This window comes from Hylaeus anthracinus, unplaced genomic scaffold (genome assembly GCF_026225885.1).
Source record: "Hylaeus anthracinus isolate JK02 unplaced genomic scaffold, UHH_iyHylAnth1.0_haploid 11982, whole genome shotgun sequence".
NCBI lineage: Eukaryota > Metazoa > Arthropoda > Insecta > Hymenoptera > Colletidae > Hylaeus > Hylaeus anthracinus.
The window spans coordinates 15,381,418-15,393,731 of record NW_026534330.1 but is presented as its reverse complement, the minus strand read 5'-3'; positions in this window follow the sequence as shown (position 1 = coordinate 15,393,731).

The window sequence follows — 12,314 nt, the reverse complement described above, 5'->3', positions numbered from 1 at the left end:
GGGGGGGATCGTAAGGTAAATTTTTACTTAAAAAGATGTTTGAATAATTCAATTACAAATTTTATTTCCAGAATATTTTTTTAAACAATTTTTTGAAAATTATTTATTTAGATACATTCAATTTACTTTTCAAATGTGAAAGTATTATTGAAAAAGGTTGAATGGGTTATATTTTATGAAATGACTAAATTTAATTTATTTAGAAGGGGTATAATTTAATATTTTAGTAATAAATTTAAATTATTATACTTTATTTTTTAATAATTTTAGTAATAAATTTAAATAATTTTACTTTATTTTTTAATAATTTTATTTATAAATTATTAACATTAAATAGCTTAATAAGAGCATAATATTAAAGATGTTCAGGGAATTTAAAATTTTTAAATATTAATCAATTAATAAATTAATTTCACATGTTTTTATTAAATATGTGTTACGATCCAGGGCGATAGCGAAGCGCGTGTGAGCCCAGCGAGTGGGTTAGATTTGAGAATTGGAGCAATACGTGTGTGTTTGGTATTATAATTAACAGTTTTTTAATAGAGAGCTATAGTAATGTACCATTTGTAATTAATGATGTGTTAATAGAAACGTGAATTAAATAAAAGTGTTAGTGCAAAGTTAAAAAGGTTAAGTGAATACCTGGAATAGAAGGAAGATAATTGTATTTCTATCCGGTGTTACCTTTTTTTCTGTAATGAGTGGTTCACCAGTAGTCCTATTATTTCATTTTGTAAAATTAAATATTACTTTCATAAACTCCTAAGAAATAAAAATAAAATTTTACTTATCTTTTTTTTTTATTGTTTGCTTTAGGTCACATGCACCTTCTAAGGTTATTAGTAACCACAGTAACGAGTTAGTAGAATAAGTCTATATTAAGTAGTTCAATCCAATATCTTTTAGGAAGCTTAATGTCTGTTTGCCGGAGTCCTCCTCTCGTAGTACACTTAGTGAATTGGGTAACTCAAATTGTGTCTTTATCGTGTTGTACTTTGGGCAGGTAACCAGTATATGGGGTCCGGCGGATCTGGGTCGTCCACAGCGGTGGCTCTGGCCCACTGTGGATCCGTTCTCTCTATTTGAGGGATGTCCCAGGTCTAAAATCCTCTCTCCCCACCTTCTCGTGGTGGACCCTGAGGGCGCACATAGTTGTGCGTCGCTAACGGAGAGAGGGGTACGAGGCGGGAAGTAGCACCTGTGATGTGTGAGGCGATGCCGACGGGATCTCCGGATCCTGGCAGGGCCTCCCATGCCGGTAAGGCTCACACTGAGTAGGGATGAAAACCGCTTCACAGGGACGAGGAAAGGTCGTTCCCGCGCGGTGGCCCACTCGGAGTACTCCCCCTCCTGTGCGCTGGCTTTGCTTCTGCTGGCCTCAGGGGGGTGGGGCTGATGTGTGCTCGCACTGTCGAGGTGGTAGTGCCGCGCGGGATCAGGAGCCGGCCCCTTCGGGACTTCGACCAAGTAGTGCGCGGTGAGGTGCGGGTGTCGGAGCCTGCACCTGTTACGGGCGGTGCCCCCCTGTGCGGTATTCCCAGGGGGGTTAAATGCGAGGGACGGGCCCCGGGGAACTGGGGTAAGGGGGCATGTCTTTCGTTAGACATGTCCCCCGAGGGTACACCCGTTCCCGTCCAGCAGCCTGCCCTGCCGCGTACGATGCGCCGGTAAACTTCAAATCATGGAAAATTTATTTAAAACCGTAGAAAGCAGTGAAGCCGGATCGGCCGGCGAGAGCAGGGGTGGAGTTACCCCGGTTGGGGAAGTCGAGGTGAGCCACCAGTCGACTGGTGGTGGTGGTAGTGGAGAAGGAGCGGAGGGGCAGAGCCTCCGAAGCGAGGGTCCTGGGTCCAAGGCAGTTGCGGCAGCCGACACTGCAATGGAGGCTAGTCGGCGAACCCGTGCTGCTGGCTCCTCGCGAGAGGAGGGCCCTCTATGGCCGCGGGTCGTCCTCCACCAGATCGGGGGGAGTCCTCGCGAGGAAGACATGCGGTCGGTAGGCTCGAGGGTGTCGAGCCTCCGGTCGGCGAAGCGCATGATTCCGGAGGTTGATGCGGACGACGCTGACGCCTCTACCGCTCGACCGGACAGGGCGAAAAGGTCCCGCTACCGAGACCCGGCCCCTACGGTGGCTATGCGCCAGGAGACGTTAAGGAATCTACTGCGGGGGGAGCTGCTGGCCGCTGTGGTTGACGCGAGTCTCCTGGTGGAGGCCACCGCGGCGAGTAGCTCCAACTTGAAGGGCACGGCCACCCGTGCCTTCAAGGACGCGGCCAGGGAGATCGAGGCTGCGGTCAGGGAGCTGGAGGCGAGGAACATGCCTCATGGCCCCTGCGATTCCCTCCCCTCGGCGGCGCAGGAGCCCATTGGAGAGATGGAGGCTCTCCAGGCGGAGAACGCAGCTCTCCGACGGGAGATCCGGGAACAAAAGGAGTCCCTGGATGCTCACCGAGGAGAGCTGTTAGCTATGAAGCGCCGTTGGAATGCACCCTCTGCCGGGGGAGCGGGCGCTCTGATGGGCCAGATTGGGGCGCTTATTAATGCGGAATTCGCAACGATACGCGGGGAGCTCCGACTGGGTCGGCGGGGTGCCCCCTCTCCTTCTCATGCGAAGAGCTATGCGATGGAGGGACGGGCCCCCTTCACCGCAGTGCCGACGACAGGGGTTCCTCTGGGCGTGGCAGTACCTTCTCCCCCCGTTGGAGGGGGAAAGAGGGGGAGGAAAAAGAAGAAGAAGGCTCCTCTTCTTCTTCCTACCCTTGCTCCTCCGCCGCCGGTTGTGCCTCCTCCACCGAGGGAACCACCTGTGGCTCCGGCCGTGCCTGGGGAAGCATGGACCCAGGTCCTTGGCCGGAAAGCCAAAAGGAAGGAGAGTGCCGCGGTAGCTACTCCCCCGGCCGCAACGAAGGCGGCTGGGAGAGCTTCGACGGGGAGGACCCAGAAGAGCGGGCCTCTTCGCGTAGCGCCTCCCCCGCGAACGGCGGCGGTGACGATCACCGTTCCGGAGGGGAGCAGCGTGACATACAAGGAGGCCGTGTGAGTGGCTCACCGGGGCATTGACCTGGCGGCGCTCGGTATTGAGGCCCTCTCGTGGAAGAGGACTGTGACCGGGGGCCTGATCATTCAGGTTCCCGGTGCTGAGGGTGCCGCTAGGGCCGATGCCCTGGCGGACAAAATGAAGACGGTTCTGGAGGGGATGAACGTGAAGGTGTCCAGACCCGTCAAGAAAGCGGAATTCCGCCTGACGGGACTGGACGTTTCCGTCACCCCCCAGGAGGTAGTGCTGGCGGTGGCAGCCATCGGGAAATGTTCCCCGGATTCCGTGAGTTTGGGTTCCCTTACGATCCCTCCCTCCGGAATGGGAACTATATGGGTGCAATGCCCGGCCGCGGTGGCTGTCACCGTTCAGAAGACGGGCACAATAAGGGTGGGGTGGTCCGCAGCCCAGCTGGTGGTGCTGGCCGCGAGACCGCTTCAGTGCTACCGCTGTCGAACGTGCCCTACGGCAAGGCAACCGTTGATAGGAGCGGCCGATGTTACCGTTGTGGGGACCCCACCCACAAAGCGGCTAATTGTTCGAGGGCCCACAATTGCGTGGTTTGCGCTTCGCTTGGAAGGCCCTCGTACCATAAGGCGGGGAGCAAGGTGTGCTCTCCGCCGCCCAAAAAGAAAGTTCTTGTGGAGGCTGGGGGTGTGGCCCTGCCCCCTAAGACTAAGGAGAGGGTAGGTGGGGCGAGGTGCGCCTTCGAGGGGGGACTTGAGTAGGCGCATTCACGCCTGCCAAGTCTCCCCTAATGTTACTGCAGGCCAACCTTAACAACTGCCGCCGGGCGCAGGACCTTTTCTTCCAATGCCTGACGGAGTGGCAGGTTGGCCTAGCGGTGGCCGCGGAGCCTTATCAAGTCCCTGAACATCCACACTGGTTCGGGGAAGAGGCGGGCTCCGTGGCGATATGGTGCCGAGTGGGTTGTGGTGTGCCCCCCCTGTTACGTGGTCGAACGGGGCAGGGGTATGATCTTGGTAAGATGGGGAAGGTTTTTAGTCGTTGGGTGCTACTGTTTACCAAGCAGTGGCTCCGCCGAATTTGAGAGGTATTTGAACTGGCTGGATGCTATGATGGCCCCGCATTTAGCCGGTCTGGTTCTGGGCGATCTCAACGCGCGATCTACGGATTGGGGGAACCCCAGAATCGGACTACGCGGCGAAGCCCTAGAAACTTGGCTGGAGGGGCACGGACTACTGGTGTTGAACCAGGGGTCCGTCCCAACATGCGTGAGGTTGGAACGCCCAGATGGGCGCTGAAACGACTGGACGAGGACCTATTTAGGGCCGTTATTATCGGCATTGCCTGGCCAAGGGCCAGGGAGCGCGGAACGGAAGAGGGGGCTGAATGGATCCGGAGCACGTTGTAAATGATTTACGATGTGGCGATGCCCCGGACCGAGCTCCATAAGAAAGCCGGCCGTGCCCAACGCCGGTACACCCGCGCTCGTCGCCGCCATTTTCATGGTGGCGACTAGGAACCGGCGACACGACGCGTCCACCGGCTCCGACCGTTGAATGGTCGGAGGAGCTCCGAGTCAGCCACGGAGAGCTATCCCTGGCCATCCGGGCGCTCCAGGACAAAGGCGCCAAAGCGCCTGGTCCAGATGGAGTGCCTGGAAAAATTATGGCCTTGGCCGTGGGCGAGGTCCTCGCCCCGGCGTACATGGAGGTGCTAAATGCCCACATGTCCCGGGGAACCTTCCCCAAGGTATGGAAAAAGGCGAGTCTGGTCCTCCTCCGTAAGAAGGGTAAGCTCACAGAGTCTCCCTCTGCGTACCGGCCGGTGTGTCTCCTCGATGAGGCGGGTAAGTCGTTCGAAAGAATAATATCCGTCCGCCTCATTGAGCACCTGTCCCAGGGTGGTCCTGATCTCAGCGATGGCCAGTTTGGATTCCGGAGGGGGCGCTCTACAATCGATGCCCTTGAGGGTCTGCGCCTCCGCCGCGAAAGAGCCGTCGCTGCGGGCGGGGTGTTAATTGCGGTGTCGTTGGATATTTCTAACGCTTTCAACTCCCTGCCCTGAAGAGAGATAGTAGGGGCGCTCGAATATTTCGAGGTGCCCCTCTATCTCCGCGAGGTGATTCGGAACTACCTTTGCGACAGGGAGGTCGAGTTCACTGGCCGGTCCGGTAATCGGGTGAGAAGGGAGATACACCGCGGGGTCCCGCAGGGCTCGGTCCTTGGACCACTACTGTGGGACCTAGCGTATGACGCGGTGTTGCGGGCTGTTCTTCCCCCCGATACAGGTGTCATCTGCTATGCGGATGACACCCTGCTTTATGCGGAGGGGGAGAACTGGAGGAGGATCAGGGCACTCGCGGAGAACGCCCTGGACTGCGTGGTTGGTCGGATCCGACGGATGGGGTTGGTGGTGGCGGTCGGGAAGACCGAGGCGATATGGATGTATGGGTCGCCTCAGGGCCGACTGTCCCCGCCACCCGAGAGTCATCTCCGGATCCGGGTCGGTGAAGCCTACGTCGACGTCAAGCCCAGTATGCGTTAGTTGGGTCTGACGATCAATGGCCGCTGGCGCTTCGACTTCCTTGCCCCCCGAGTAGAGAAGAGAGCTGCTGCCGAATATCGGGGGGGGGGGGGGCCGGGAAGGGGCGTCACCTCTACACGGGGGTGATGCGGTCTATAGCCTTGTATGGAGCCCCCGTCTGGTCCCGCTCGCTCAGGGGCAGCCGGCGCGGTTTCGCTCTTTTTGAGCGAGTACGGCGCCGGATGCCCCTGCGGGCCATTCGGGGTTACCGCACAGTCTCCGGGGAGGTCGCTGGCCTCCTGGCCGGGATCGCCCCACTTGACTTGGTGGCGGCGGAACATGCGCGGCTATATCATATAGTTTGCGCCGCCCGCCGACCGCCAGGGGTCGATCTCGGCAGAGAGGAGGCCGAGAAGGTCGAAGAAATGAAGCGTCAGGTCCGGACGAACACGTTCGCCCGGTGGAAGCAGCGCTTGATTGATGCTCCATCGGGTCGTTCATTCGTCCGGGCCATCCTGCCCGTATTTGATACGTAGTACAGGGTGCGGAGAAGGCTGACCTTCCGCCTCACGCTGGTACTCACCGGTCATGGGTGTTTTGGTGAGTACCTGCATAGAATGGGGCGGGAGCCAACCGCGCAGTGTCACCACTGCGGCGAAGACGTGGACACGGCGCAACATACGCTCGAAGAGTGCCCGGCATGGGCAGAGGAGTGTAGTGTCCTCCGAGCCGCGGTGGGAGGGTATGACCTCTCGCTCGGGACCGTGGTCGACCACATGGTCTCGAGCGACATGTCGTGGAAGGCGGTGGCCTCCTTCTGTGAGACAGTAATGTCCGAGTAGAAGGCCGCCGAGAGAGCCCGGAAACGGGACCCGGGATCGGCCCACAGGGTGTTGGCGCGGGGGCGACCCTCGCCTCGTAGATCCCCGCCAAATAGGCGGGGAGCTTTGAGCGGGACTGTGCGGAGCTCGCCCCTACGCTAGGTCACGTCCCCTTCGCAAAGGGGGGGAAAGGCCAATAGGCCGAGAAGGCCATCGGACCCGGGTGTGAGCTGATCCCGGTCTATTGAGGAAAGGTATGCTTCCCTCGGGGTGGTCCAGCACCCGCTTATCCCCTCGGATTAGGGTGCCGAACACACCTCCGACGGCTCTCTCTTATCGGGAGTAGGCGTCATCCTGGCCCGTCCCGGGTGGACCCTATCGTAGGGTTCTTACGCCTTGGACGGGACACGATGATGCCAGAGAACTGTAAGTGGACCGAGCGGGGGCTCGGGAAGCTTAAGTCGAAGGCTCTCATGGGATGGGGACATCGGGCGGGTCACTCCACCTGGGGTCTTTTTAGCGTAGGGAAAGCGGGGGCTAACTCCTCCGCATAGGATTTTATGTATAGCGGAGGCTGTCCGGTTGAGTGCACGCGTGATCCAGGCAGTCTCCATTTAGTTATGAAATGTGTGTGTGCGGTTTTAGCGGGTATTTAGCGCTCGTAGCGCACGTCAGCCCTGGCCGAGTCCCGCATACCCCTGCCTTTCCCCCCGGGAAGGCGGGGCATGCGTAAAGCATTTCCACACATAAAAAAAAAAAAGAAAAAAAAGGTAACCAGTATATGTTTAATGGAGTTTTGAGTCCTGCAGGTATCGCAGTTATTTGGTTCGGTTTTGGTTATGAGGTACGAGTGCGACCAGCTGGTGTCACCTATTCTTAATCGTGTCAGTTTTACTTGATCTTTCCTGTTTAGCCGCCAAGCTGGGTTTATTTCATTTATATTGTCTCTTATTTTGTGAAGCTTTGTCGGTTTTGAATGTTTCCATTCCTCATTCCACCAGTCTCTGATCGCTTTAATGAAAAATTTCTGAAGATCCTTGTAGGAGACAGGATAGTTGCTTATTTCGGCTGTGCTGGAAACAGCAGCTTTTGCTGCTATGTCGGTCTTTTCGTTGCCTTCAATGTTGAGATGGGAGGGTATCCAAGAATACAGTATTTCTTTTCCATTCTGACTAAGTGTAGCATTTAGTTCGATGATGTTCCGGATTGTTATGTCGCTGCTTTCACAGTATTGTAAGGCCAATATTACACTTTTCAAGTCTGAAAATATAATAAATTTGTTGTGTGTTTCTTTCTCTATATACTTCAAGGCTTCTTGAACTGCGAATGCCTCACTGCTAAAAACTGTAAATCCATCTGGAAGTTTGAATGTTAGGTCTATGTCAGGGAGGCATACTGCACATCCGGTCCCTTGGGGGAATTTTGAACCATTGGTAAATACTTGTTTGTGATTTTGGTATTCATTTGTTATTTCGATATATAGTGTTTTAACGATGTTAGGATTAATATCTCTGCCTACTTTTAAAAATTTGTCGATTATAAGGGGGGTTTCTATTGTCCATGGTGGAGATTTGTAGTGTTTCCTCGGTGCGACGAGTGGTGTGTTGATATTTAGGTCCATTAGATATCTTCTTAGGCGAAAATTCAAAGGTTTCGGTAGATTAGGTTTCTTTCCAAAAACACTGCTAAGGTTGTCGGTTGTTATTTGTTTATATACAGGATTTGAAGGAGTTGACATTTTAGATGCTGCATATGATAAACTCAATTGTTTTCTTCTGATTTCTAACGATTTCTTCAACGTTGAAGGTTTTTTAAAAATGGAATCCAGGTGTGTTTGTTGTCAAAGGTTAGACCAAAGATTTTAGGCGTGTTCGTCATTTTAAGTTGGTGTTGATCTAGGTGCAGTTGCAGCTGTTGATTTTGATCTGTTTTTTTGTTTGAGAAGATCGTAACAGTTGTTTTGCATTTGGAAAATTTGTAACCGGTTTGTAGAACAAGGTTTTGAAGTTTGTTTAGGCAGGCTTGAAGGATTTGCTGACTGGTAGTTATGTTCCTTCCAGTAACAAAGAAGGTGCAATCGTCAGCAAAAATAGTTGTACTTTACAGGTTTGGACAAGGCTACTGCGATATCGTTTATGGCTCCTAGGAATAGCGTTACACTCAAAACTGATACTTGTGGTACTCCATTTGAGGTTTCAGTTTTTTTTTTTACAGTTTGCCATTAACTCTGACATAGATGGATCTATTTTCCAGAAAATTTGAAATGAATTTGAGTATATTTCCGTTAAGGTTCCACTGTTTAAGTTGTTGTATGATTCGGTACCTCCAAAGCATATCGTAAGCCTTTTCAATGTCCAGGTATACTGCTATTGTGGCCAATGAGCCGTACCAAGTCCCCGACCATCCACACTGGTTCAGGGTTCAGGGTTCAGGGACGAGTACGGCCTCGTGGCGATGTGGTACCGTCGCCGTTCGGTGACGGCGATGGTTTTGGTAAAATGGGGAAGGTTCCTAGTCACAGGATGCTACAATTCACCCAATTGTAGTGCTGCCGAACTCGGGAGGTTTTTGGACCGGCTGGGGGCTATGTTAGCCCTCTATATGGCCGACCCAGTGCTGGTCCTCGGGGACCTCAATGCAAGGTCCAACGCGTGGGGTAACCCAAGGACCGGCTCCCGAGGTGAAGCGCTGCAGGATTGGGCGGAGGGGATGGAGCTCCGGTTATTAAACCGGGGCTCCGTAACAACGTGCGTGAGGTGGAACGGCTGGTCCATCGTGGACGTATCGTTTGCGTCAGCCGCCGCCTCACGCTGGGTGTCTAACTGGCGGGTCTGGGAGGGTGAAACGTTGTCGGACCACAGCTACGTCCTTATAGACGTGGTTGTGGTCTCGGACCCGCCAGCGGACGCCCCCCTCCGACGTAGCATCCCTTCAGCGCCAAGATGGGCGCTGAAGCGACTAGACGAGGATCTACTGAGGGCCGTGATTATCGGCTCCGCCTGACCAGGGAGCGCGGGGCAGAAGAGAGGGCTTTGTGGATCCGGGACACGTTGCAAATGATTTGCGACGTAGCTATGCCCCGGATCCGCGAGCAGCCCCCGAGGAAGTCTGCGTACTGGTGGACGGGCGAGGTTGCCGACCTCAGAAGAACGGCCAGCCGCGCCCGTCGCCAGTATACCCGTGCTCGGCGCCGCCACTCCTTAGGCGGTGACCCGGAATGGAGAGTCGCCGAACTGTACGGGGTGTACAGGTCGGCAGCGGTGGCCCTCAAGCGCGCGATAGCCGCAGCCAAGGCCAGAGCGTGGGACGAGCTCCTGCTCATCCGGAGGATGGGTCTGACCGTGGCTGCTGCGAAGACCGAGGCAATCTGGCTTTACGGATTGTCTCGGGCGCAGCGGCCGTCCTGCGATTGGGGCCTCCGGATTCGCATCGTGGATACCTTCGTCGACACCAGGCCCACCATGAAGTACCTGGGCCTGATCGTCGACGGCCGCTGACGCTTCAAGGAACACTTTGACCTCCTGGCCCCCAGAATGGAGGGGACAGCGGCCGCGTTAGCGCGGTTACTGCCCAATATCGGGGAGCCAGAGTTGTGGGTTCGCCGCTTATATGCGGAGGTGGTGCGGTCGATAGCCCTTTACGGGGCCCCCGTGTGGCATCGCTCGCTCGAGGGCAGCCGGCGCAACCAAGCACTCTTCGAAAGAGTGCGGCGCCGGCTCGCCCTGCGGGCCATACGGGGATACCGTACCATCTCTGCCGAGGCGGTGGGCCTCCTGGCCGTGATTCCGCCCTTCCATCTGGCGGCGGTGGAGCGGGCGGCGATATTCACGATCGCCTACTCCGCCCGCTGCCCTCCGGGGGTGGAACACAACAATCGCTTCGTGCCACTTGGTAGGGAATACACCGTTAAGCCAAATGCAGTTATACATTCCAAGTAGGTACTCTAGTCCTCTTTTTGGTAATTGTTTAATGAAAATATTCGGGATATTGTCAGGCCCTGCGCTGGAATTTCGAGTACACTTTAGTGCAGATTTCAACTTAGTCATTCGTAGCTCCATATTTAGGGGATGGGTGTTTTCTGGAGATAGACTAATTTCATATCTCGAGATTTCGGCGTTCGTTTTAATGCTGAGGAATCTTGGGTCAAAATTGTTATCACTTGAACTTTTTGCAAAACTATTGGCTAATAAGAGAGATTTCTTCGGAATCTGTGATAAATGAATTGTTTGTATTTTTAATTGCGGTAATTAAGAGGCTTGTTTTTTGTCCGTTAATTTTCTTCAGTTTGTTCCACATTGCATCACCGGGAGTATTTTTTGGTTATGACGAAACATAATCGATCCATGAGTTTCTTTTAGCTTGTTTGAGAATTTTTCTAGCCTTGGCTCTTGTCCGTTTAAACTCTATTAAGTTGTTGTAGGTGTTGTGTTTCTTGTATAGATTGAAGGCATGTTTCTTTTCTTTTATCGCATTCTCACATTCATCATTCCACCATGGGAGATTCTTTTTTCCTGTGCTATTTGACGTTTTTGGTACGAACTTTGTTGCAGCTTAAATGATTAATTTTTCAAATTCTTCCAATATTTGGTTTATCTCGTTACAATTTGAAGGGTTGGGCGTTTGTAGTGATGAGAGATCTTGGGTTATTTCGTGACAGTACAGTGACCAGTCTGCTTTTTTAAATTTCCACCTGGGTTGGAATATAGGATCATTTGAGTTCGATTCTTTTAGCTCAACAAAAATCGGAAAGTGGTCACTATTATATAATTCGTTAGAGGTTGCGTGTTCGATGATATTAAACAGACTCGGGCTACAGAAGGCTAAGTCTATTGTGCTATACGAACCGTTTGATACGTTGAAGTGAGGGGGTTCATTGGTGTTTAGTAAAGAGATTTCTGATTTGAGTATTATGTTTTCTAGTATTTTTCTTCTGGCATCTGTGTTTGCGGATCTCCATATTACGTTATGGCAGTTAAAATCGCCCACTACTATAAAAGGTTTAGGGAATTGTTCAAGAAGGTTTATTAACTCAGCTTCTTGAATTTGATAATTGTTGGGAATATAAACGTTGCAAATGCATATTTCTCGTTGACCTAAGATGGCTAAAATTGTAACTGCCTCGATATTGGTTCTAAGTACTACTTCCATATAGTTGATGTTTTTCTTGAGGAAGATCGCAACTCCACCACTCGCAATCAGGGCATTTCTTCTGTTTTCTTGAACAATGTTGAAGTTTTTGATATTAATAACTTCGTTCTCTTCGAATCTGGTTTCCTGTACAACACAGAATGTTTGGTCGGTGCTCCAGAAGTAATTTTTGTGAGAATTCGAACCGTGTTTTAAGACTGTTAACGTTCCATTGTAGGATTGTGTGTGACATTTGGTTTGTCAAGATAAAGTATATGCTTAACTGGTGTATTCTTCTTCGGAGTAATAGGGAGTGTCAGAATATTCCGAGGGGGCTGGGGAATGTGTTTGAAGATCAATTTCAGTATGTTTAGTTAATTTTCTGGTGATTCTCGTGAATCGATTTTTGATACAACGCTCTGTAAGGTGGGGGTATAGCTCCTTCATGAAGGTTGCTAAGGCCTCTGCATCTTCTGTGTATTCTGAAGCAATTTCTTTGGTGTTGGGTGATCCCGTCGCTTTTTCGATAAAACTTTTGAATTGGTTAAAGTTTAGCATTTTCCCAGGAGTTTCTAGTATATGTTTAATTGATTGTAGCATAGCCTCCACGCTTTTTCCACTAGTTGTTGTACTATTTTCTCTATTTTCTTTCTTTTTTTTTGGTGACTTGAATTTAGGTTCCTTATTTAAGATTTCTAGAAGGCTGACTGGTTTTTCTGACGCGGAGGTTACATCGTTCGGTTTTTCTATGGAGTGGCTTGAGTCGTCTGTTATTTCAGATCTGGTGCGTTTTAATGATTTGAATGGTTTGTCTATATCCATAATTTCTATTTGAT